At 40.5% G+C, this 25,274-nt stretch overlaps 1 long non-coding RNA gene and 1 pseudogene across 5 annotated transcripts in view; one reads left to right on the top strand and one right to left on the bottom strand.

The window, feature by feature from the left end:
- Window positions 1-25,274, top strand: part of LOC139178686 (uncharacterized) — a 321,381-nt gene that overhangs the window by 125,675 nt on the left and 170,432 nt on the right. The gene's annotated exons all lie outside the window — the stretch shown is intronic.
- LOC109575859 (mediator of RNA polymerase II transcription subunit 28 pseudogene) lies at window positions 14,505-15,739 on the bottom strand (annotated as a pseudogene).

Here is a 25,274-nt window from a genome sequence, read left to right as displayed (position 1 = left end):
TCTGGGTTCAAATCTTAGCTCTTCTGTTTTCAATTATGTTAACTTTGGACAAACGACCATCCATTCCTCCAAGCCTCTTATAAATGGCAGTTGTAAATCATTGGGTAAATTGTGTGGATTAAATTAAATTACACAGATGAAATGTTTAACACTGTACTGCGCAAATATTTCAAGACTTCAACAGATGACTGATATTATTGCTATTATTAATATAATAATAATCTGTTTTATTTTTTAAAAATTGAAATACTTCAGACATTTGTCACAGCATATAATAGAAAGCTATGTATTGTATCTATCAATCACCTCCATAAGACAAAAATACCCATTTAAATATATTAACCTAAGTTATATATTAAGTTTCTATATTTTAAGAATAATAGAAAAATGAATGGGTACCAGATTTCAAAAGTACATTCACTGTGCTCTGGGTTAGAATATCATTTAAGTTCCCTACTCAAAAATTTAAGTTTGGGAGTTCAGTTCAGTTCAGTCGCTCAGTCGTCTCCGACTCTTTGAGACCCCATGAATTCAAGGACACTACAAAGACAGGTGGAAGTTTTCAAACTGAAATGGATAAATAGGAAGAGTGATTGCTGATCAAAAAAGTCAGGTCACGAATACTAAGAAACAAGGACTAAAAACATCATGGTCACTAACAGGCATTTTGAAACATGACTTAAACTGAGAGACTTACAGGCAGATACACTAACCTTCCAATTGAACTATTACACATACGGACAATTGTGAAGAATGTAACAAGGTATACAGTAGTAGGTATTACTTCATTTGGCAACAGTTAATGAGATGAAAGTGTGTCACACACCTTCCTGATACGCCTTCCTGACTGATTCTCAAATTTAAGATTCCTTTGAAAGAAAAACTGTGGTTTTCTGGTATTTTCAATGACTTTATTATAACACTACTAAAATGTATACATATAAAGCTAGATGTGAGCAGATGTAAAGTTAAATAGAATCAGAGGAAAAAAATAAGAGCCGAGCCAAGCCAATACAGTTAAAATTGACTGCATTTGTTAAATGGAATTGCTGAGCTTGTTCTGTCTGCAAGCCCAGTAACTGCTTGCAACACAAGTCTGATACTAACCTAACAAAGACTCCTTTGAGTTTAACTCGCCTCAAACATCAAATTGGGGGTGATGAGCAATTTTCCTGTCACTTTCCTCCATTTGAACTACTTTACCCTTCACTTGACATGCATTTATTGCCTCTATTCTCTTCTTTTCTCTAATAAATATATGTTTCCCTTGTATCATAAACCCAACTGCAAAGAAAGACACCGTAGTAGTAATCTTTTGCTTTGTAACAAACACCACAAAACTCAGTGGCTCACAACAGCAATCATTTCTCTCTCATGGGTTCTTTAGGTCAGGAACCCAGCAGGGGCTCAGAGCTGTGTAGTCCTGACTTAGCGGGTATTTCATGAGGTTGTAGTGAGATGGTGGCTGAGGTTGGAACTCTTTATCACTCACATACCCAGTAGCTGGGCTGGGAAGACAAACAGCTGGGGCTCCTCTACCAGCCTCTATGCAATATCTTCACTGGATCTCTGTGGTATGATAGCTTTAGGAAAGCCACATTTCTTTTCTCTCTTTTAAAATTTATTTTTAACTGAAGGATAATTGCTTTACAATATTGGCTTGATTTCTGCAATACATCGCCATGAATTAGCCATAGGTGTATGTATGTCCCCTCCCTCCTTAACCTCCCTCCCACCTCCTACCCCTCTAGGTTGTTATGAAGCCCCAGTTTGAGTTCCCTAAGTCATACAGCAAATTCCCACTGGCTATCTACTTTACATACGGTAGTGTATTTGCTTCCATGCTACTCTCTCCATTCATCTCACCCTTTCCTTCCTTCCCCCACCCTGCCCTTGTCTGTAAATCTGTTCTCTACATCTGCATCTCCATTGCTGCCCCACAAATAGGTTCATCAGTACCATCTTTCTAGATTCCATATATATGCATTAATATATTATATTTGTTTTTCTCTTTCTGAGTTACTTCACTCAGTGTAATAGGCTGTAGGTTCATTCACCTCATTAGAACTGACTCAGATGTGTTCCCTTTTATGGCTAAGTAATATTCCATTGCATATATGTACCACAGTTTCTTTATCCATTCATCTGTTAATGGACATCTAGGTTGCTTCCAGCTATTGTATTCTAACTATTGTAAGCAGTGCTGCAATGAACACTGGGGTACATGCATCTTTTTCAGTTTTGATTTCCTCAGAGTGTCTTCCTAGAAGTGGTATTGCTGGGTCATATGGTGTTTTTATTCCTAGTTTTTTAAGGAATATCCATACTGTCTTCCACAGTGACTATATCAATTTTCATTCCCACCAGCAGTGCAGGAGGGTTCCCTTTTCTACACACCCTCTCCAGCACTTGTTGTTTGTGGATTTTTTGATGATGGCCATTCTGACTGGTGTGAGTGATATCTCATTGTAGTTTTGATATGCATTTCTCTAATAATGAATGATGTTGAGCATCTTTTCATGTGTTTATTAGACATCTGTATATCTTCTTTGGAGAAATGTCTGTTTAGCTCTTTTGTCCACTTTTGATTGGGCTATTTGTTTTTCTAGTATTGAGTTGTATGAGTTGCTTATATATTTTGAAAATGAATTGTCAGTTGTTTCATTTGCTATTGAAACATTCTGAGGATTTTCTTTTCACTCTGTTTCACTTTTGCTGTGCAAAGGCTTTTAAGTTTAATTAGGTCCCACTTGGGAAAGCCGTATTTCTTAAATGGTGCCTCACTGTTTTCCTGGGTGCATGCCCCAAGACAGCCAGCCAGGTGGAAGCCATATTGCTCTTTCCAGTCTAGCCTTGGGAGTCACATAAGATCACCTTACCTCATTCTGCTCATTAGAGGCAAGTCACTAAGTACTTCCTGCATCCAAAGGAAAGAAAATTAGAATCTTATTTTTCAAAGGGAGGAGTGTGAGAGAACTTGCAATATATTTTAAAACCTCCAGATATGGACACCATGTGGCCATATTTCATTTAAAAATGTTCATCTGCACGATTCAGTGCACCCTTTCATCCCTTTACACATTTCAGAGGGAATTCACAGAACCCCAATAAAAGGTAAATCATTTCCTACTAGTCTGTGGACCCCAGTTTAAGGAAAATTAAGTTATGCTCAGATTACAGTGTGGAATGAAGGTTTCCTTAACTCATGGGGTAAGAGAGAATGAACTTCAAGAAATAGGAAGAGGGAAAAAATAGTCTTGGGAGAATTTTTTAATGTTTAAGTCAAGAGATGTATAATTTACCTGAGGTAATGAAATCAATTTTTATTTTAAAGTTCACTTTGTGATTGATCCAGGATTAAGAAATCTTTAAAAATGGCCCTTGAAAATCCAATGTTCTACACTCTGGACTAATGCAAACATTCTGTGTTAAGGATGTCAGTTATTAACAAAACATACCATGGGTTATAGTAACAAGGCAGTTTTCTTATTTCTTTGAGCGCCCATCAGATATCTTTCATAAGATTCAATCTGTTCTTTTTTGACAGAGTTTTGGTTCACTCATTTATTTTGGTTTTACTATCTCAATGATTAACAAATAATAATGAATACTTATAAAGTACAGTATTAATTATGTGTATCTGCATTTACAAGCTCTCAAGAATTTTCTTTAAAATAGAATAAGGTTTGTTAAGACTATAAAAAAATGTTACTCTCTTCCTCAAAAAGTAAATAGAAAAACAAGACACACAGAAAAGTGTTATGCAAACTTGTAAAGCTGAAGAACTTGATGGACGCAAGGATGACTTTATTTCTTTTTTTAACTGCCTTTCCCATGTATTCTAATAATGGTTAAGAGTCCCCCTCCTTTTTGGGGTCTAAATGTCCATCAAAAGATGAATGGATAAAGAAGTGATACACACACGTACATATACACACATATACCCATACACACAATGCAATACTGCTTCTGCTACTGCTAAGTCACTTCAGTCATGTCCGACTCTGTGTGACCCCACAGATGGCAGCCTGCCAGGCTCCACCGTCCCTGGGATTCTCCAGGCAAGAACACTGGAGTGGGTTGCCATTTTCTTCTCCAATGCATGAAAGTGAAAAGTGAAAGGGAAGTCGCTCAGTCGTGTCTGACTCTTCTCGACCCCATGGACTGCAGCCCACCAGGCTCCTCTGTCCATGGGATTTTCCAGGCAAGAGTACTGGAGTGGGGTGCCATTGCCTTCTCCACAATGAAATACTGCTGCTGCTGCTGCTGCCAAGCCGCTTCAGTCGTGTCCGACTCTGTGCGACCCCACAGAGAGAAGCCCACCAGGCTCCCCCGTTCCTGGGATTCTCCAGGCAAGAATACTGGAGTGGGTTGCCATTTCCTTCTCCACAATGCAATACTACTCAGCCATAAAAAAGAATGAAATAGTGCCATTTGCAGCAACAAGGATGGACCTAGAGAGTGTCGTACTTAATGAAGTAAGTCAGAGAAGGAGAAATGTCATATGACATCCCTTATATGTGGAATCTAAAAAGAAATGATACAAATGAACTTATAAAACAACCAGACTTTGAGGACTAGCTTATGGTTGTCAAGGGGAAGGGTGGTTGTCAAAGGGATAGTTAGGGAGTTTGGGATGGACATGTACACACTGCTATATTGAAAATGGATAACCAACAAGGATCTACTGTATAGCACAGAGAACTATATTCAGTATCCTATGATAAATCATAAAGGAAAAGAATTTTTTAAAAAAGAATGTTTATATATATATGTATACCTGAATCACTTTGCTATGTATCAGAAATGAACACAACATTGTAAATCAACTTCAATAAGAAAAGGCCCCCTCCATAAATAGTGAGGACTTGGTGTCAAAGTCCTGCAGTGTTCATTCATTATTCAGTAAATATTCACTATAACACGTAACATCTTTCCAGTTCCTGGGGATCTGTGAGTAAGAGTAATGCAATCAATTCTTATGGGTATTATGGGTCTAACAGGGAAGACAGGCATTAAGTAAACCATCATAAAAGTAATAAATACTACAAAAAGGAAACCATAAGGTGCTAACGGAATGCCAACTTAGTCTGGGGAAAGAGCCTGGAATATGAAACAATATGTAAACAAACATTCAGAAAATGAGAAGGAGATCAGCAGATGAGGAGTTTTCTGGCATTTTCTGTATTTGCTATCAGCCACTGTAATATCTTTAGCTTCAAACATTACACAAGGAAGTTGTGGCTTCTACTGAAATAAATTTCTGGCCCGTAAAAGAATGTTTTTGGATGCATATCAATTAATATTTAAGAATTACTTGGTGATCTGCAAATCTTGGGAAAGCATACAGGGGTGTGGATATTTAAATGGCCTGAGTGAGTCTTCTGCAAACCATCATCTCATGGAAGCAGGTCACTGAGACCTAGATGGTTTTTAGACTGGCTAGCAGTACACAATGGTTGACTCCAGCTGGGCAGTCTATGCATCAGAGCCTCCCTTCCACTAACAATTTATTTCTCCATCTCTGCTGGTGAGAAGGGTGAGAAAGAACAGCTTACCTCCTATTGACTTCAAAAGGAGTCTGAGCCTGACATCTCTGCAGCTGGCAAGCGTTGCTTTCCTGGTATTTCCCATTTGTTTGTCAGTGGAGCTCCTGTGACTTGAGGGATGCCCCTGTCAATCCAAAAAGAAACAAGGGAAGGGAGAGAGGGGGTAAGACTCTTCCTGCCTCTGACAATTCAGGTGCCCTGAATGCCTCAACTCTACAGGGAAGTTTTCTCTTAACAAACACTTAGAAGGACATGAAAAGACCTCTACAGAGACTTCAAATGCTGCAGCTGAGCTTTCTTCTTTCTGAACCCTGCATTCTGTCTGAGGCACACTTGGCATGATTAGCTCTTAGGCTCAGATGGTAAAGAATGCACCTGTAATGCAGGAGATCTGGTTTTGATCCCTGGGTTGGGGAGATTCTCTGGAGAAGGGAATGGCAACCGACTCCAGTATGCTTGCCTGGAGAATTCCATGGACAGGAGCACTTGGCAGGCTACAGTCCACGGAGTTGCAGAGTCAAACATGACTGAGTGACTAACACTTTCACATCTCATATTTGAGATAGCAATGTTATCCCAAATGTCACCTGAAGTTCAGCTATGAAGCTTTGGTTATGTGGAGGGATAACAGCTTGTGTGATGGTTTCTGTGCTCATGAAGGGTGTGTGTTAGCTCGATGCATGAAGCAGGGCACCCAAAGTTGGTGCTCTGGGACATTACAGAGGGATACATGAGGAGGGATGTGGGATGGGAGTTCAGGATGGGGGGGACACATGTATACCCATGGCCGATTCATGTTGATGTATGGCTTAAGCATCACAATATTGTAAAGCAATTATCCTCTAATTAAAATAAATTAATTAAAAAAATAAATTGATGCCCAGAAAAGGAAAAAAAAAAAAACTATTAACAGGGACTTCCCTGGCAGTCCAGTGGTTAAGAATTCACCTTCCAATGTAGGTTCGATCTACTCTGTAGGGGTGTGGGTTCATTCCCTGGACGGGGAGCTAAGATACCACAAGTCTCATGGCCGAAAAACTAAAACATAAAACAGAAACAGTATTGTAAGAAATTCAATACGAAGACTTTAAAACTGGTCCACATCAAAAAAAAAAAAAAAAAAAACTTAAACAAAAACTTACTTAACTAAGGGAGTAAGGTGGCTAATGAGAATGAAGGCCAGTCACAGAGACAGACATTAACCCTGTAATTACTGAACTGCAGGGGAGGTCCAGAAGTACTGAGGGGAGAGGGAAACAGCCTCAGGCTGGTACAACTTGCTCACTGGTCTGGACATATTTTAGAATTTTAACAACTGGTGTCTGTTGAGTAACTTGATATTTGGTGCAGTGTATACGTCCTAGAAGGACAGGTGTGCACTCCAACAGAACCTGGGCATCAGGGCTGGATTTCAGCGCGTGATTCTTTAACTTAACTATGTGAGTTTCGGGAAGTCGCTTATCTCCTTCAGTCTGTTTTTCTATCAGGTTACACAATAGCTTCCTTCTGGTCCTAACATTCATTTCCAGTATTTCTAAAGCCACGGTCCAGGCACTGTTTTTATTATTCAACACAACATAGTGTGTTGTGATTAAGAGCCTGGGTCTCACTAGTTGGATTAAATTTTCCTCAGTGATCCCAGGCTTATTCTCTAAGTTTTCTTGGTTCCATTTCTTCAAATGTGAAAAGGTGAGTATAATCAATCTATCACATAGGATTGCAGTAGATGAGGGTTACAAGGGATAATGCAAGAAGAGAATTTAGAACCATGCTTGGGTACAGAAGCACTCAAGAGAGGTTACTTTTTATTATATTATGGCCAGAGTGGAGCAAAGAGCTACAGAGTGTTCCTATTTACCCTTCAAACCCATCCATGAACTGCAAGGTTATTTTTCAAGTCCAAGCTGCCTTAGCTCTTGAGCTGTACTCCTAGTGTTAATGGCACATTGAATGTGAGGGGGAGAGGGGACATGGCCCATGTCTTCAGAACGTGTTCCAGGCATGGCCAAGGGCCCAGTCTCTGATGTCTCAATCTGTTCAGGAGGACTCTGCCACATGCCAACTTTTGCTAAACCACTAAAAGATTTAGAGTTTATGGTGAAAGGAGATGTTTAACAAAGGAGAATTCTTCCTTTTGTTGAGATGTGGAAGAGGTATTTCAAGGGCTCTTCCTTTCAGATGTTATCTTTTTCCATCTGGCAGTCTGATTAGGTGGGGGGAAATGATGGAGGCTCTGGATAGTACATCTCCCACATAGGATTTTCCTACTCCATTCTAGTCTGAAGGACATGGACATATGAAAGGAAAGACTCACAACTTCAATATACGGTACTGACAATAAAGCTCCCATCCCCCAATGAATCTATCAGTGAATTTTATCAGTTGAAATCCAGGGAATTTAGAGCCCACTTCATTGAAGGGTCCAGGAAACGTGTTGACTCCAAGCTTCAGGTTCAAGTTGCTCAAATATTTCCACCAAGACTTGTTCTTTGTCCATCTTTCAGCTCAGTTTTTCTTCTATTCTGGCTTTATTTTCAATGAGACTCTTCCCAAGTGGTGACTCCTTAATCCACCAGTAACTCTAGGCTTGGGTTTTGCCAATTTTTCGACCCCAGCAGGTAAACAGCACTTCTTTCCAATCATGCCAACAAAATCCCAGGTAGGAATCTTAGGGGTCCAGCTTGACTTATGTGCCTGTCTCTGGATTTACTGAGGCCAAGGGAAACAACACTCTGACTGACTGGGAACAGGCCACAGACCATTTTCTCTAGCCAAGAGAAATATTCAAACTTCACACACCAAGAATAAGCTGAAGGCTGGTTGCCGCAAAGAAGACTGGAATGTTGTTCTCAAAAGAAGGCAGTCAAAAAACTCAACAGATCCCACTACATACAAGGATTTAGAATGCAGAAAGCCATCCACACACACACACATGCCCACAGATGTTTATCTGGACACTGTAGTGAAAGAGCTGAAATAAATCAGGTGTTAATGTTAATGAATCATTTTGCTGTTTCCTTTTCTTCAGCAAAGTTTTGGAGGCTCATTCATCCAGCAAAGCCTCACCTCTATAGAGCCTTCCCTCTGTGCCTGGTGCTGAGTTAGAACCTAAAGACCAGGCAAGAGCAGGATGTTCTGGCTAGAAGCTCCTAGCCAGAACATGCCACACACTTACTGTATTGCTCTCCAGCACAGATTTCTATATCCTACTATTCTTCTCAAGTAACCATAGACTGGCTTATTTCCCTCTGAATGCTGAGGGCTCCATCTCCAAGTTCCTTTGCTGGAAGGCATATTAGGAAATGGGATGTCCTGCCAGAGACACACACAAGAAATCTGAACTGCATGGCCTTAGGTAAACCCCACTAGGTCTCAGTCAAGGGGTTCCGTTCCCCTGCAGCAGGTGTAAGGATAAAAGGCCAATTGTCCTTAGGAACCTATAGGATAAATAGAAAGAATATGCCCCTGCTAGTTAATCTGCTGGTGATAAAGAGTATTGTTTTATCTCCTGCCATTTCCATGGTTCCATGGGATGAGAACTTTTGTGACACAAAGTCCCCTTTGTCTTTCCAGTCCAAAGAGACGTTTAAATTGACCTTTCATGTATCCCTTGGTTGTCACAATCCAAGCACTGAGTTGGTATTATGCATCGAGGGGATTGTTTTTATTCTCCAAAAGGGACTATCATCTACAGAGATGCTATGATGCTAAAAAACAGCGTGATATTCTCCTGCTTTAAAAAATTAAGTTTTTTTAAGCAGTTTTAGATTTACAGAAAAAATGAATCCAAAGTATAATTACCATCTGCTCCCTCACTCTGCTCTCTCCAACCCACTTTCCCCTATTCACACCTTGCATTAGTGTGTTAGTGTGGTATTTTGGCTATCTTGGTATCTAGTGTGGTATCTTGGCTGTAATTGATGAGCCAAGATTACAACATTATCATAACCAAAAATCCATAGCTTACATTAGGGTTTACTCTTTACAATGTACATTCTGTGGGTTCTGACATGCATAAAGACATGTATCCACCATTACGATATCAGAGTTGTTTTACTGCCCTAAAAATGCTCTGTGCTCTGACTATTCAACCCTCTGTCCTCTCCAATCCCTGACAACCACAGATCTTTTTACTGTCCCCATAGTTTCATCTTTTACAGAATGTCATATAGTGAGGATCATTCACAAAGTATGTGAACTTTTCTAATTGGTGTATTTCACTTAGCAATATGCATTTAAGTTTCCTCCATGTCTTTTTGTGGCCTGAAAAATCATTTTTTTTATTGCTAAATAATCCCTGCTTAAAATTTAAAGCTTTCAGGCTACAACAAGAGTAAAGTTGTCCCTACCTCTTATTTATCTTTCATTGGAATTTTTATAAACCTAAGAGATTACTAGTACTCACCAAAGTTTTTATAAGTGGACTTACTCTATGTGTTACTTGAAAGAATTATTACAGTACGATGATATTACAGTCTTTTTTTTTTTTTTTTTTTCAAGACTGGAAGAATGAAGATCAAATTCTAATATTTCAGTGCCAGCCAAACTAGAGAAGGTCTATTTAGGCTTCAGACAACACTAGTATTCTTGGCATTTTTACTCAGAAGAATTTATATGTGTGTAATTAGTGTTTTTCTGAAAATAAATGATTTTCTGACTTTTCTTTCCCCCCAGCAGTATTAGAGATCCTGTCCACCTGATTAGTAATAACATTTGTTTTTATTTAACCAAGCAGTGACATTCATTTTTATTTGACCAACGAATTCTCTTTACTTATATCTCCTAAACAGAATCCACTTTGTTCATGAGAACAGCGGTGGCAGAGTTCCTATTCACTTTTCTACTATTTGACAGTCATAAAATGTACAGGCTTTAGAATTTAAGGAAGTGGGGCAAGCATCCCTGCTCTGCCCCTTGATTCTCTGCCCCTTGATTAGCTGTGTGTTTTTTAACAAGTCATTTCTCCTCTCTCTGTCTGTTTTTTCTTTTGTAAATCACAGTTAATAATAGACTTTTTCTTGTAAGACTGTTCTGGATATGGAAACAGATAATCCAGGGAGAGCATTAAGCACAGTTTCAACAACAAAGAAATCTTCCTGAAACATCAGCCAAGCCACATCAGGCAACTGGCCTGTGTATAAAGGAAATGCTGAGTACAGAGTAGATGCTTATGAAATTATTTCTGACTGATAAAGAGGGTAAAGGGAGGGTAACCCTGTCACGTGAGAGCTCTCAGAGAACACAGTGGAGGAAGCTGACTTAATAGCGACTGAGTGTCATTGAGCAGATTAGGTACCCCGTGCAATCTTATGGAACCAAGAATATCACTTCTGCTGCCTTTTGGCTCTGCCCCTGCTGAGAGATAGGGTCTTAGCTAATAACTCACATCCTTCTCTTCTCTCTGAAAGCCCATTTCCTGAGCAAATGCATGCTTTGGAGAGGTGGTTAGCGAATAACCCAGATCCCAGGTTTAATGGACAATTTCTTTCAGGTGAAATTGAAGGGTAGAGCATCATTTTCTGTCTCTCCTTCTCACCACTCCCCGCCCCCCCAACCCAATAACTTATCTTATAGTTTTTAATGTCCTAATGGTGCAAGAAATCCCAATCCCATTCAACACGAGAGCTTACTACATCTATACTGTGGGCATCCTTTTTTTTTTTTTTTAATCCTACTTTTGCTTTCTAACCACTTTCATTTTGCAGACAAAGACTCCTTTGCCAAAGGCAGGATAAATAAACTCAGACACATCCTGTCTCTTTCACATCTTTGTTTATCCATAAACTGTCAAAGATACAGATGAAAATCCACTGAAGTGTGCAACGAAGCGGTCAGACAAAGGCCAAATGAGACTGGTGCACAGAAGCTTGATGTTAGGGAAAATATTATCTAAAATGATACCAAGCCAGCTCGGTATGGTGATGTGAATAAATATTAAAGTTACCAACAAAAGATGACCAACTAATTCAGTTAAGAATGGTCTCAATTTGTGTAAAAAAGTAATCATGAAAAAAATCAATGTGAGAACACATCTATATAGTTAGTGGGAAAGTGATTGCACTGCTGCTGCTAAGTCACTTCAGTCGTGTCCGACTCTGTGCAACCTCATAGACGGCAGCCCACCAGGCTCCCTCGTCCCTGGTATTCTCCAGGTAAGAACACTGGAATGGGTTGTCATTTCCTTCTCCAATGCAAGAAAGTTAAAAGTGAAAGTGAAGTCGTTCAGTCATGTCCGACTTTTAGCGACCCCATGGACTGCAGCCTACCAGGCTCTTCCATCCATGGGATTTTCTATTGGAATCTTAATAACTGTGAGATAAGTTAGCTGAGAGGTGGGGGAAAGGTGAGGAGAAGGAGAAAAGCTTAGGGGTTGAGTATAAACTTAAATATGAGAATGGATTTGAAATCTGGCTCCTCGTTTACCTTTAACTGGGTGACACTTCAAACCTCACTTTCCTCATGTGTAGATGGGATAAATTAGTATGTATCTCAGAGGATTATGGGAGAAGGCAATGGCACCCCACTCCAGTACTCTTGCCTGGAAAATCCCATGGACAGAGAGGAGCCTAGTGCGCTGCAGTCCATGGGGTCATTAGAGGTTGGACACGACTGAGCGACTTCACTTTCCCTTTTCACTTTCCTGCATTGGAGAAGGAAATGACAACCCACTCCAGTGTTCTTGCCTGGAGAATCCCAGGGATGGGGGAGCCTGGTGGGCTGCCATCTATGGGGTCGCACAGAGTCGGACATGACTGATGTGACTTAGAAGCAGCAGAGGATTATCTTTAAAAGATTTGCTAAGATAAAATATAAAAGTGCTTGGTAATGCTTAGCTCAGACAGACATCGAATTAAAAGAGTTGGCAGTTATCTTTAATATGTTAATAAGGAGTGTGAATTAAAGGGCACATAGCATGCAGTGTTGTGCCATTTTTCTGCCATAAAACCTCCTATTCCAGCGCATCCAGTGAGGTTAATGTTCTGCAGAAAACAGTGTGGGAAAAGCTGCCTTAAACAAGCAAACTGAAGACTTAGGTTGGATAGGTGGGTTCTCGTTAGAAATTGAACAGTTTTAAAGTGGTACTTGTGGCTATTTCTGTAACATTTGGGGCATCATATTAGGGGTCAGGAAGATCTTCATGCTGCCCTCATTTCTATGGAAAATCAGATTTCATTTCCATCATGCCTACTAACAGTAGCTTTCTGAGACCCAATGAAAAACAAGAACCGCCTGTTCAAACTGGTTGCAAGATTTGCAAAGCAGTTTTCTTTTTTGATCCCTACCAGGGCAGCAGGCCTGGGTCCATTTCCCCTTGTGTCCCATGAACACAGAAGCCATCACCTCACCTCCCTCGGGCAGGTGCTGTGAACCTGGAAGAAGCATCTGGACCCTCTCTGGAGAAGAGTAAAGTACACGCAAGATTGTGGATGTTTTATGATCTGTAAGAGATGGATCATCCAAGGCTCAGGCTTGCAGCTTGATTTTTTCTCTTTTTAACACAGAAGTTCAGCAGTGAAACTCATTTTCCACAACTCCCCAAGTGGTTTTGCAATAAATCTGTGAATTTAATCAGCCTCCTCTGTTGAGGCAATCTTCCCTAATTGGGTATTTGTGGGGAACAACAGACATGATGACAAAAAGACTTCATCTCTGGAAAAGAGGCCAGAGTCTCATCAGTAACACTGATAATAAAGCTCCCACCCCCAGCCAAAGACACGGAACACTGGCCTCCAGTGACACCCTCGGCACCAGATTCACTGGTTCCAGGTCATATTTGCTTTCTAGACCATCATCTCATTCTCCTCCTTCCTGTCGCCAATAACAAGAAAATGAAAATTCTGAAATGAAAACTGAGCATCATCTCCAGCACCACACAGGCCAGTAACTAAGTGGACTACTAAGTTGATTTCAAGTTTCCCAGAAGATTGCAATAGAGTAATGCGGAACTGCAATGAGAACTGAGAACAAAGCTAACACAGAATCTGAACAACACAGTCTTGTTTCCTTTCTCTTTCTCTAACTGGGGATTCCCACTCATCTCTGCCAGTCCTGGCACTAATGTTGGGGGTTGGAAGGGCCTCGGGCAGCAATGTCACACACAGAGCTGTTGGCTATCCATTGGCAAAGCAAACTAGTTATTAAAAAAAAAAAAAAAGCAGGGATGTTGAGCTAGGTGCCTCATGTTCCCTAATTATTGGACAAATACAATCTCCAGATTGGCTGGTATCTGGCCTGCATAGGTCAGGAGTTGAGAGACAGTGATTCTAGTAATGGAGGCAGGCCTGTCAGGGCTACTCAGCCCTTTTGAAGAGGATGGAGAGGAAGGGCAGATACAACATAGCTTTTTCCATGCTGGAAAATGAGAGAAGCAAAGCGTGGTAATGAATTAGAAGTGGAGCAACGGGAAGAATTTCACAAAGATGCCATCTGTCCCACCTCCATGCAGCTGAGCCTGACATTCTGGCATCCTCTTGGTTCTCTGCCTATGAGAGCATCCTGACACTCAGCCACTCCACCTCTCAAGGCTGTTGGCGGTCAAGAGAGCACGTGGGTGATAAACACAAACTCACCTCTGGTCAGTAGACACAGGACAAAAATGGGAGGAAGAACTCTGAAAAAAATGCCATCTTCCCAGCCAATTGGACCCAAATACAAAAGAGCCAGTGTGCTTCAACTCCTGTAGCTGCAGGCCCTCACTGGTGCGTGAATAGGGGCACTGATGGGGCAGAAATGCAATAAAATCCCAGGTGCCCTCATTTCAGTCCTGAGTTGTGGTTTCTCTGCTTCCTCCCACTGGCCAGCTTCAGCATGAATTGCTCCCAAAACCAACAGTGAAATTTAACCTCCATTCCTTGCAGGAAAAGAAGAAATCCTCGTCTCTTCCGGGAATTTTCTTTGGTGTAAATCTTGCAGGCTTTGGCATGCCTCTCATATACACACATGCTTGCGGGGGGGTGAGTTGGGGGGGGTGGGTTCCAGATGATCTTTCTTTGTAGAACAGGGCTCTCAACAAGGTGTGGTCTTTGGACAGAAAGGATCAGCATCACCTGAGAACTCATTATAGATGCAAATACTTGGTCTCACCCAGTCCACTGAATTCAAAGCTCTGAGGATTGGACCCAGCAGTCCAATGAACACTTAATTTTGAGAAACACTATACAGGCTGATCATTTCTCCACAATTCCTATTTTTATATCTGTGTCTTTGGTCCTCCTGTTCCCTTCATTTGATATGCGTCTTTCTTTCCGGCTTGGCAGGCTCCTAGTCAGTCTTTGTGAAGTGAAAAGTGAAAGTAAAGTCGCTCAGTCGTGTCCGACTCTTAGCGACCCCATGGACTGCAGCCTACCAGGCTCCTCCGTCCATGGGATTTTCCAGGCAAGAGTACTGGAGTGGGGTGCCATTGCCTTCTCCTAACAGTCTTAAACTTTGCTAAAGACAATATACTTGGTTTACCACAGCAATAAGCATTTTATAAAGTACTCAAGAAATAACACTTATAAAAATAGGAGGAAAATTTTAGGTGAGAGCACAAAACGAAAATCGCCTCATTCTCTGGCAAAGAGTTCTCCCAAAATGTCAAGTCTACAAGAAGAGATGTTTAGCAAAACAGTGTTTGGGCTGACTCAGGCACCAGCGAGTGTTCAGGTGGCCTTTCCTCAGGTTTGCTTCATCGGTGCACGGGTATTTGCAGTCGCCTGCTCAAGGTAGGCCAGGACGCCCTGGGGGATGTCGGCTGGCTTTTTGTGCTGCATGTTGATGTCCTCCAGCACCTGCTGCCAATGTCTTAGTTTTGTCAAGTGCTTCTGGACCAGAGCATCCTCTCGCTGTAATTCATTCCTCAGTTCTGAGACATCCTCTTTGATAACCTGCTCTGGTTTCTGGACAGATAACTGCAATCTTTTTTGTAGGAAAAAACATTCTGTCTGTCTTGCAATATCCAGGAATTTCTGGATACACTGCTCAACACCAGTTCGAATTTCTTCCTGATCTGTACCATTGACATAATTTTGACTCACCAGAGAAGCAAAGCAAGCTTTGAAATATGACTCCAACTTGTCCACCAAAATACTGTTAGAAGTTCTCGGAACGCCTGGCGTGGCCTGAAGAAGCGAAGCCTGGCCCAGGAGCCCCGATGGAGGTTGCGGAGGTCTGAGTGGCTGTCCAGAGAACATGCCTCCCAGTGGAGCTGAAAGTCAGTCTTTAAAGGCCTCCAAATAATACTCTATTCTATTTATAAGCCTCTCCTGACACCATCTTCTCCACTAAGCAAAACCAACTGCCTTATTTGACTTCAGGCAGCCACTAATATATTATATTGCAATCACCTTGTATGTGTTTTCCATACCAGGCTGAGAGGACAGGAAAATGTCTAATTCAGCAAACAGTTTATACAAAGTATCCAAGCCTCTCATTGTGTTAGCTCTGGTGATGTCAACATAAAATAATGAAAAGCTTAATTAAAAAGTGAGACTGCCTCATTTATACAACTCATTTTTGCATGCCATTTGCATGAGATTGCAAATTCCAGGCTTAAAGTCTTACCTCTGACACATGTTACTTATTTAACCCATAACTGTGCTCAAACTATTTAACATTATTTAATCTCATTCACAGGCTTCCCTTGTGGCTCAGCTGGTAAAGAATCTGCCCACAGTGCAGGAGACTTGGGTTCGATGCCTGGGTTGAGAAGATCCCTTGGAGAAGGGAAAGGTTACCTACTTCAGTATTCTGACCTAGAGAATTCCATGGCCTGTACAGTCCATAGGGTCACAAAGAGTCGGACACGACTGAGTAACTTTCACACATAATCTCATTCATAGTAAGGAAACGTTGGTAGTACTTTGTGCTAATAGGTGAATGAATTAGAAATATGCATACAGTGTTCAGCCACAGTACCTGACCAGAGGAAGTACTCAGTAAATGCTTGTTGTTATTGCTAATTACAATAATATCAACATTAGCAGTGTCGCCATCATCATCATATCACTAACAACCTGCACAGCGCCTGGTATACAAAGTATGAACATAAATGTGAGAATTTGAAAAAGGTCAAAGCTCAAGGCTGATCTACTGTCTACACTTCATGGGGTACTTGACACCATAAACAAATTTGACTTTAAGGAAGATGTTTCAGATATTCAAAAAGATACAGAGAACTTTCAGAAATAGCATATCCATGACATTTGTGGCTGCTGAGCTGCCCTTAGCTTTCAAGTTAGTTTCACAGCTCCCTCCTGGTGTCCTCACTCTTTATCTACCCATAAACCCCAAAGGACCAAAGGAAGATACCCATCACATCAGTCTAGACTTTCAACTGCTCAAACATTCGACAGACATCTTGAGGCTGCTATTCTCTCTACTACAATTTAGGGATTGTTTCTGCCTGGCACCAAGAGCTCTGTGGATTGAAACTCCTTTCCCTGATTCCCCATCAATCTCTCTGACATCACTTCTCTGATAAAGCAGCCCACGTACGATGGTATGGAGGTGGATTCTTGGGAAAGGGTCTCATTGCCATGTTAATCCTCTTCCTAAACTGGTTGGAGCCAATAAGGATGTGTCTGGACAGCAGACAGAGTTTATTTCAATAGTAAATGTGTAGCAGAGGCACCGATGGCTTTCAAAAGATGAAAAATGCTAAAATAGTGAATGGGAAAAATGAAACAGTAGACTTTATATGGAAAGAGACTTTATTTTAACCAGGACTTCAAGAACCACAACTGTTTTTTGACAATTAATTTTTTAAGTCACCTAGCTCCTGCTTTTCCTTTTCTTATGTTCCCTTGCCCTTGCCCCATTTCTTCTTTTGTCTTCCTATCAGCATATTCAGGGTCATGGAAATCTACCAAGTCAGATACGAGCATTGCCTACATGCCACATGCATTAGGGAACACAATCTCCTTTAATCCCCACAAAAGCTCACTAAGGACTATTACATATAATTTTTTAAAAATAAGGAAAATGAGAGAATTCCCTGGTGGTCTAGTGGTTAGGACTCCACACTTTTACTACCGAGAGCCTGAGGAACTAAGATCCCGCAAGCTGTGTGGTGTAGCAAAAATAATAATAATAAAAAGTATGGAAAAAGAGAATCAAACAGTAAAGTACAATTTTCTCAAGGAGGCATAGCTAGCAAGTATGAGAACCAATATTCTTGGTTCTGAGCTAGATGATTCCAAAGCCGAGGTTATTTGTATTATACTGGGCTTGGTTGCTAAATGCTTTCTTCCAAGTGACCCATGATAACTACATTTTGTGCATCTGCTGCTGCTGCTGCTGCTAAGTCGCTTCAGTCGTGTCCGACTCTGTGCGACCCCATAGACGGAAGCCCACCAGGCTCCCCCGTCCCTGGGATTCTCCAGGCAAGAACACTGGAGTGGGTTGCCATTTCCTTCTCCAATGCATGAAAGTGAAAAGTGAAAGTGAAGTAGCTCAGTCGTGTCTGACTCTGTGCGAGCCCATGGACTGTAGCCCACCAGGCTCCTCCATCTATGGGATTTTCCAGGCAAGAGTACTGGAGTGGGTTGCCATTGCCTTCTCCATGTGCATCTACTGATGGGGAAAAGGACCCCATTTGGACCCCTTGGCCCACCTCATTAGACTAGACCATCAGGACAACTGTTATTTAAGCATGGTTCTCTAAATTATACCCTAACTCTAATCGGCTTTTTCTCAACAATGCCTGTGGCCCTAGGGGAGGGAACACGATGACCACAGGCACAGACTCACTCTAGGGGTTCAGTCTACAGATTTAGCAGCTACATTATTTCTTGAAGCAGAGAAACAAGGTATTTCTGTATCTTACCAATATCTGTAGGAGTCAGAAGGCAGAGAGACAGAGAGAGCAAAGTCCTGGGCAAGTAAGAAGCTATGGAAGGACACACAGCAGCAAATTCAAATGTGATTTGGCAACCATCAGCTCTCGGACTCAGGACCCGACAAGCTCACTCCACTGATAGGAGAGGGGACCCAACTGAGTGAAATGTGATTGTTTCTGACCAGCCCATTTCTTCCCTTGGGAGAAGAGGACACCATAGCAAAGGGAATTTCAAAATTGGGTCCCATAAAATGTAAAGGAATGAACACAGGCAAATGAATCATTCACTGAATCTCTTTGAGTTCTTGCATATTATTAAAAAATGATGGGTGGGTTTGACTATTCAAAAATGGGGATACATTCTAAAAATGATACCTTTTTCATAAAAAAAAAAGCTAGGCTGTAATTTTTCCAGGGGTCAGACGGGTACCATGCATATTTTTATAATCTCTTTGGGGTGTTGGAGTGGGACTGGTTTGGTGCTATTAAAGGAGAAAGAATGTAGTTTTCTCTCCTTTTTCTGAGGTTGTGGTGGACAAGCAGGCACTCAGATTTTGCAACTCTAACTAAAATGACACCCCTACTTCATGGTTTGGGGCTGTTTTTCCAAGAGTGGGCACAGATGGTGTTTCTGTCTCCTCCAGAGAATATTTTAGGATATAAAGTCTCTGAAATAAATTATTCAACTGAGGTCAAAATAGTCTTCTGGAAAAAATCATATATGAATAGGAAATAAGAACAACCTGGCTGAGGCTGAAAAAAAATGCATCTGGTTTTTAGAAATGGTAATATTTGTAATAATGTTTGTATTGGGAATGTAATGAGACATGGATTGTGGAAGGGGAGGGCAGCTTTACTCGGGAAATTTAGTTGACTGTCTGTTCTTTCATCCCCTCCCCTCCTTAACTCCCCTCCTCCCCTTTCACTTTTCTTCCCTCATTTTCCCTCCTCTCTCCCCCTCCTCCTTCTGATTCTCCACCCCCATCCCCCAACACACACACAGGGATTGGTGAAGAGTAGACAGAGGTCTTTATTTCTAAAACTTTGATGAGCATATGAATGTCCTGGAGATTCTGTTCAGCTTTAGATTCTGTAGGTCTGGTTTGAGGTTTGAGAGTCCAAACAAGCTTCCAGATTAGGGCTTCTTTCCTAGACTGCAGATCATACTTAGAGTAACATGTGCTAGAGGAAGTTTTATCATTACAAATACATGGTAGAGTGGAGTAACACTATGATTTGCTAGGCTAGTAAATGAATTCTTTCACTCATTCCTTCAATCAGTATTTAATGAAAACTGCTCTGTGCTGGGGTCTGTGCCTGGTATTGGGGGATAAAAATGATGAGTCTAACAGACACTACCCCTTTGTTAAGACCCTAGTACATATGACCAACATTAATCTGATAATCACATACTGAAATTTAATACTGCATCTATATTAAGTCCAAAGAAGAAGTGCAGGGGTGATGAGATCTTAAAATGTGGTGTCTTTATTAGAGGGTCAGAAAAGGCTTCCCTGAGGAAGTGATATTGAGTTGAGTAATGAATAATAAGAGTCATTATTATTATCAAAGAAAGAAGTCACCCATTACTGAACACTTACACTGGGCTGGTACCTTACTATCTCCATGCATTATCTCACTGAATCCTCACAGCAACCTTGTAAGGTAGGTGCTACGAAGATCATGGCATCCAATCCCATCACTTCATGGGAAATACATGGGGAAACAGTGGAAACAGTGTCAGACTTTATTGTTCTGGGCTCCAAAATCATTGCAGATGGTAACTGCAGCCATGAAATTAAAAGACGCTTACTCCTTGGAAGGAAAGTTATGACCAACCTAGATAGCATATTCAGAAGCAGAGACATTACTTTGCCAACAAAGGTTCATCTAGTCAAGGCTATGGTTTTTCCTGTGGTCGTGTATGGATGTGAGAGTTGGACTGTGAAGAAGGCTGAGGGCCGAAGAATTGATGCTTTTGAACTGTGGTGTTGGAGAAGACTCTTGCGAGTCCCTTGGACTGCAAGGAGATCCAACCAGTCCATTCTGAAGGAGATCAGCCTGGGATTTCTTTGGAAGGAATGATGCTAAAGCTGAAACTCCAGTACTTTGGCCACCTCATGCGAAGAGTTGACTCATTGGAAAAGACCCTGATGCTGGGAGGGATTGGGGGCAAGAGGAGAAGGGGACGACAGAGGATGAGATGGCTGGATGGCATCACTGACTCGATGGGCGTGAGTCTCAGTGAAGTCCGGGAATTGGTGATGGTCAGGGAGGCCTGGCGTGCTGCGATTCATGGGGTCGCAAAGAGTCGGACACGACTGAGCGACTGATCTGATCTGATGATTATCCAGATTCACAGAAGAAGGCCTGAGGCTCAGAGAACCTGTAGAGGTCACACAGCTAGCACAGAGCTAATCATGACTCCAATGCAGATAACACATAGTCTCAATGACTCCACTGCTTCTGTTTATCACCTAGGACAATAACTACGAAGATCACTGAATCAACTGAATCTAATGAATTGGCCTTTGCTCTTTGTTGTATTTAAAAACAGCCACGGTGAGATCTGTTCTGCTCTTGCTGATACAATGTCACAGGGAGAGCTCTGAGCAGGAATCAGAAAACAGGATTTGGCATTCTAGCTTTGCCAATAATAGGCTATGGGTTTAGGCAACAGCCATGACAGCTGCCGCTTTTCAAGTACCTACTGTATGCCTGAGATGTTGCCAGGAGCTTAACATATGATTATCCCAAATTTTCAAGATAATTTTTGTCAGATCACAGTTGTGTATTAATGTCTGCGTTTTATAGGTGAGGAAACTGAAGGAGAAGTTAAAGTGTCATAATTTTAACAGTTAGGACAGGGATGGGAGAGATTGTTCAATGGTTCTCAAAGTTTTCTGGAGAACATCATGTCTAAGGCCTTTTGAGGGGGATCAAAACTCTTTGTATACTAACATGTAGATATTAGTTAACTATCTTTTAATACTGTATTGACATTTGCAGTAATGATTCAAAAGCAATGGTGAAAAAAGTTGTTGGTGTCTTAGCAAAACATAGGGCCATGCTTCACTGTATGAAGGGAGCTTAGCTCCCCAACCAAGAATTAAACTGGCGCCCCCTGCACAGTGAAGTGAACTTTAACCACTGGACCACCAGGGAAAGCCTCCAAATAATTTTTTATTAGTGATGTTAATTGTATAAGTTTAAGTAACATTTTTCCCTCAAGGTGTATGAGTGCTTTTGATAAATATTCTCACAATAAATCAACAAAGTTTCAGAAGATCAAAACGTAACTCTACTGGAAGCTAATGTCTAGAAATATGTGCTATGTCAATAATCAAAAAGACCCCTGGTATGATAACCTGAAAGTATATCTTGCCAGTAATATAATTGTTGAGCTTTCAGGAAAAAATTAGAATTTTTGTAAACTTGTACCTACCGCCATCAGCTTGTTAACTTTCCAATTTCTAAAGTACCACCCCCACCTTTTTAAATGAGAGTTGTGACATTAATGAACCTTTAAAACAAAAGATCTGCAAAAGTCAGTGCACTAGCTACCTTCCAAATGTCCAATGCATAGTGGTTTTGTTTGTTTTAGATGCATGGGTAAAAGAACCACTGGAAATACAAAACGGACTCGTGGATTTTACTATAACAAAGTCTGAAAAGTCAGTCAATACCGTTTCAGATTTCACATTACAACTAAATTGACGAAAATAATACTTGTCAAATTTTGTGTACTATCAAAGAAGAACAACTATAGTTATATGAGAAAGCTGTTAAACTATTCCCTTCTTTCCCAATTGTGTATCCGTGTGAAGCTGGATTTCCTTTATATACTTCAATCAAAACAACATGTAGTAGATTGAAGGCAGAAGCAAATATGATCAAACTGTCTGCTATTAATTGGACATTAAATGTCATATAATGTTACTCTTTTTGCCAAACATTTTCTATTTTGAAAAATATAATTATTTCTCTTAACATATTTATGTTAACATATAATGAATTTATTGATATTATTTTAAAATGAATTAAAGAAGAAATATTTTTAAAATTGTCTTAGTTTTGATTTTGAATACAATAAACATCTATAGGCACAATGCACATAAGCAAAATTCTGTGGGATCCTTAACACTTTTTCTGTGGGTATAAAGAGGTCCAGAATGAAAGGACACTTGGTGTAAGAAGACAGATTCCGGGACGAGATCTTCCTGGCCTCACCAATATCTTGTAAGAGATAAAGAATCTGGGGAAAGTCATTCCCATTCTCTCTGCCTTATTTTCCCATCTATATCATGCAGATGAAAACAGTAGTTCCTATCTCCTTGTGAACGCTAAACTAGTTAATAAGGATATACTCTAAGAACATTTCCTGTAGATATTAGCTCTTGTCTGATTTCAGAGCCAGTGTTCTTCCCATTAGATACACTTTTCTGAGTATCATCTTCCTTATTTCTGATCTTTATTTTTAAAGTCCCTCAGCTTACCCATTGCAAGCCTTTGCAAATATATTCCCTGATGATTAAAAACATAATAGTGCAGCATTCTAGCTAGAAGTGATGCCAGCTTAGAAAACATGCTATTTAGTCTTTGAGTGTAGTGTCTGGACAAAGGAGTTATTTAAAGAGCATACCTAGATCTGCTATAGATTTAGAAATGCTCTTTGGATTTGAAATTAAATATTTTTTTAGAATTGACTGATCAAGTATTTTGATTATGAAAGTAAGCAATGCCAACATTCCAATAGGCATAGAGTTGCATTCTGTTTTTCAGCAAACAGAGCCACAGGACTCTTGGGGCACTGGAGCAGTGGTGTTGGAAACAGATGAAAGTTAATGATGGCAGTAATGCGTATTTTAGGTGTGTCTATCAGAGAAGATACAAACAATGAATAAATAAAAATATACAGCATGTTAGCTGATACTAAGTACAATGAAGAGAAAACAGGGGGAGGGTAAGGATATATGATATGAATGTGGGCTGCATTTTCATGAGGGTAGGCAGGAAAGACTTCATTGCAGAGGTGATTTTGGAGTAAAACCTGAGGGAGTGATCCATATGGATATCTGGGCAAGAGAACGCCAGACAGAGGGAGTAGCAGGTGCAAAGACATAAGAGGAATATTCCTGGCCATGTTACAGGGACAGCAAGGAGGCAAGTACAGCTGGAATTGAGTGGGCAAGGCAGGAGTAGAAGATGTGATCGGAGAGATAAGGGGTGCCAGGCCACAAAGGGTCTTGTTGGCCTTTACACACTGACTTGGAAAGCCATTAAAGACTTTTGGGAAGATCAGTGAAATGCTTTGACCTTCATTTTGACAGATACAGAGAGTCTATACCTAGGATATTTTTGCAATAAATATGGCAAGAGAGACTGGTGACTCGGGTTACAGGGTAGCCATGGAGGTGGTGACATATGGGAAGATTTCAGATCTATTTTGAAACTAGAATCAACAAGATTTGCTGATGTATGGGATGTGTGATTTGACAAAAAGAACTGAATTAAGGATCACTCTAAACCTGAGTACCTGCTAGGATGGAATTTCCATAATTGAGACAAAGAAGACTCAGGAAAGAACAAGTTTGCTGGGAGCAGTAGGGAGAACAGAGATCAGGTTTGAATGTGTTAATTTTAGGATGCCTACTAGGTATCCAGATTTATTTAGATAATACTCAAGGATGATCCAAATCAGTAAAAACAACTGCTATATTGTTAGGAATTGCTGAAAAAAAATTTCGGGTGGCTGTATTTCTTTCCTGGAAAAAAAAAAAAAAAAAACCACCTGAAAAATTACATATAAGAGTTTCTCTTAAACATTATTCAGGTGCAGTTCCAGAACTGAACACCCTACTCCAGGTGCAGTCTTATTAAAGTTTTGGAAGAAAAGACTTATCTGTTTTGGAACACAATGCCTCTACCTCTACTTATGGAGCTAAAAATAGCTCTTACTTCCCAGTGTACAGGGATCTCTAACTGGCCTTCCACTTATGTCCAGGCTGAACTGACAAATGAATATTCAAGGCTCACCTGTCTACCACTCACACTGCATCTGGGTTTAGAATCATTTCAATTTTCTATAGTTTCTTTTGCTTTTTCCACCGACGTAACTCTCTCCACTGCCTCATTCCCCTCTTACTGATGCTGGTGTCGAGTTTGGCTGCCTGATTCATTGTCATTAATAGTGAAAACAGTACTTCCCAATTTAGTATCATCTGCAGATTTCATTAACATGCTGTTTGTATTTTTGTCCTAATATTTCCAAAGGATGTCCAATAACATAGATAATCACTTTACAATTAAAACAAATGAAAGGTCTTTTTTTTTTTTTTGAGGATGAAAAGGGACAGGCTTTATGTTGGTTTTTTTCAATAGCTCCTTTGCTCAGAAGATCAGAAAATACTCAAGAAAAAAGGAGCAGGTATAGATCTTTTTTTTAAGAGGATGCCAATCCATTTACGGGTTGGTAAGAATTGGCCAGAAGCCTAAGTGATGTTCCTCATCCACATTATACCACACATACTTTCTAAACAAAGACCAAGAGGAAACACACATTTCATAACCTAAAGTCTTTTAGCTTCATCAAATGCCAGAAAGCAAATGCAATGGCAGAATACAACACATTAATGTGTTTTGACATAATAATTGTGCCTGTTTCTTCTTAGTAAGCCAAGCTGAGGATTTCCAACCAAATAGAGGCAGGGTGGGGCTATCAAATTACAGATGTGCCCCAGACTTGTGAGGGGCATTTACTTAATGGACCATTTAAACACTTGTCTCCATGTCAGTGATGATACAAACATGACATCTCTGAGCTGGAGAGTCGCTCTTATGCGCACAGAACTTCATGAAGTCATGGGATAAGGCTTGAAGAGGAATTTTTAACTAGGAATACATTTCAA

Source organism: Bos indicus, chromosome 22, assembly GCF_029378745.1.
Source record: "Bos indicus isolate NIAB-ARS_2022 breed Sahiwal x Tharparkar chromosome 22, NIAB-ARS_B.indTharparkar_mat_pri_1.0, whole genome shotgun sequence".
NCBI lineage: Eukaryota > Metazoa > Chordata > Mammalia > Artiodactyla > Bovidae > Bos > Bos indicus.
This window is presented reverse-complemented; position numbering and strand designations above follow the sequence as displayed.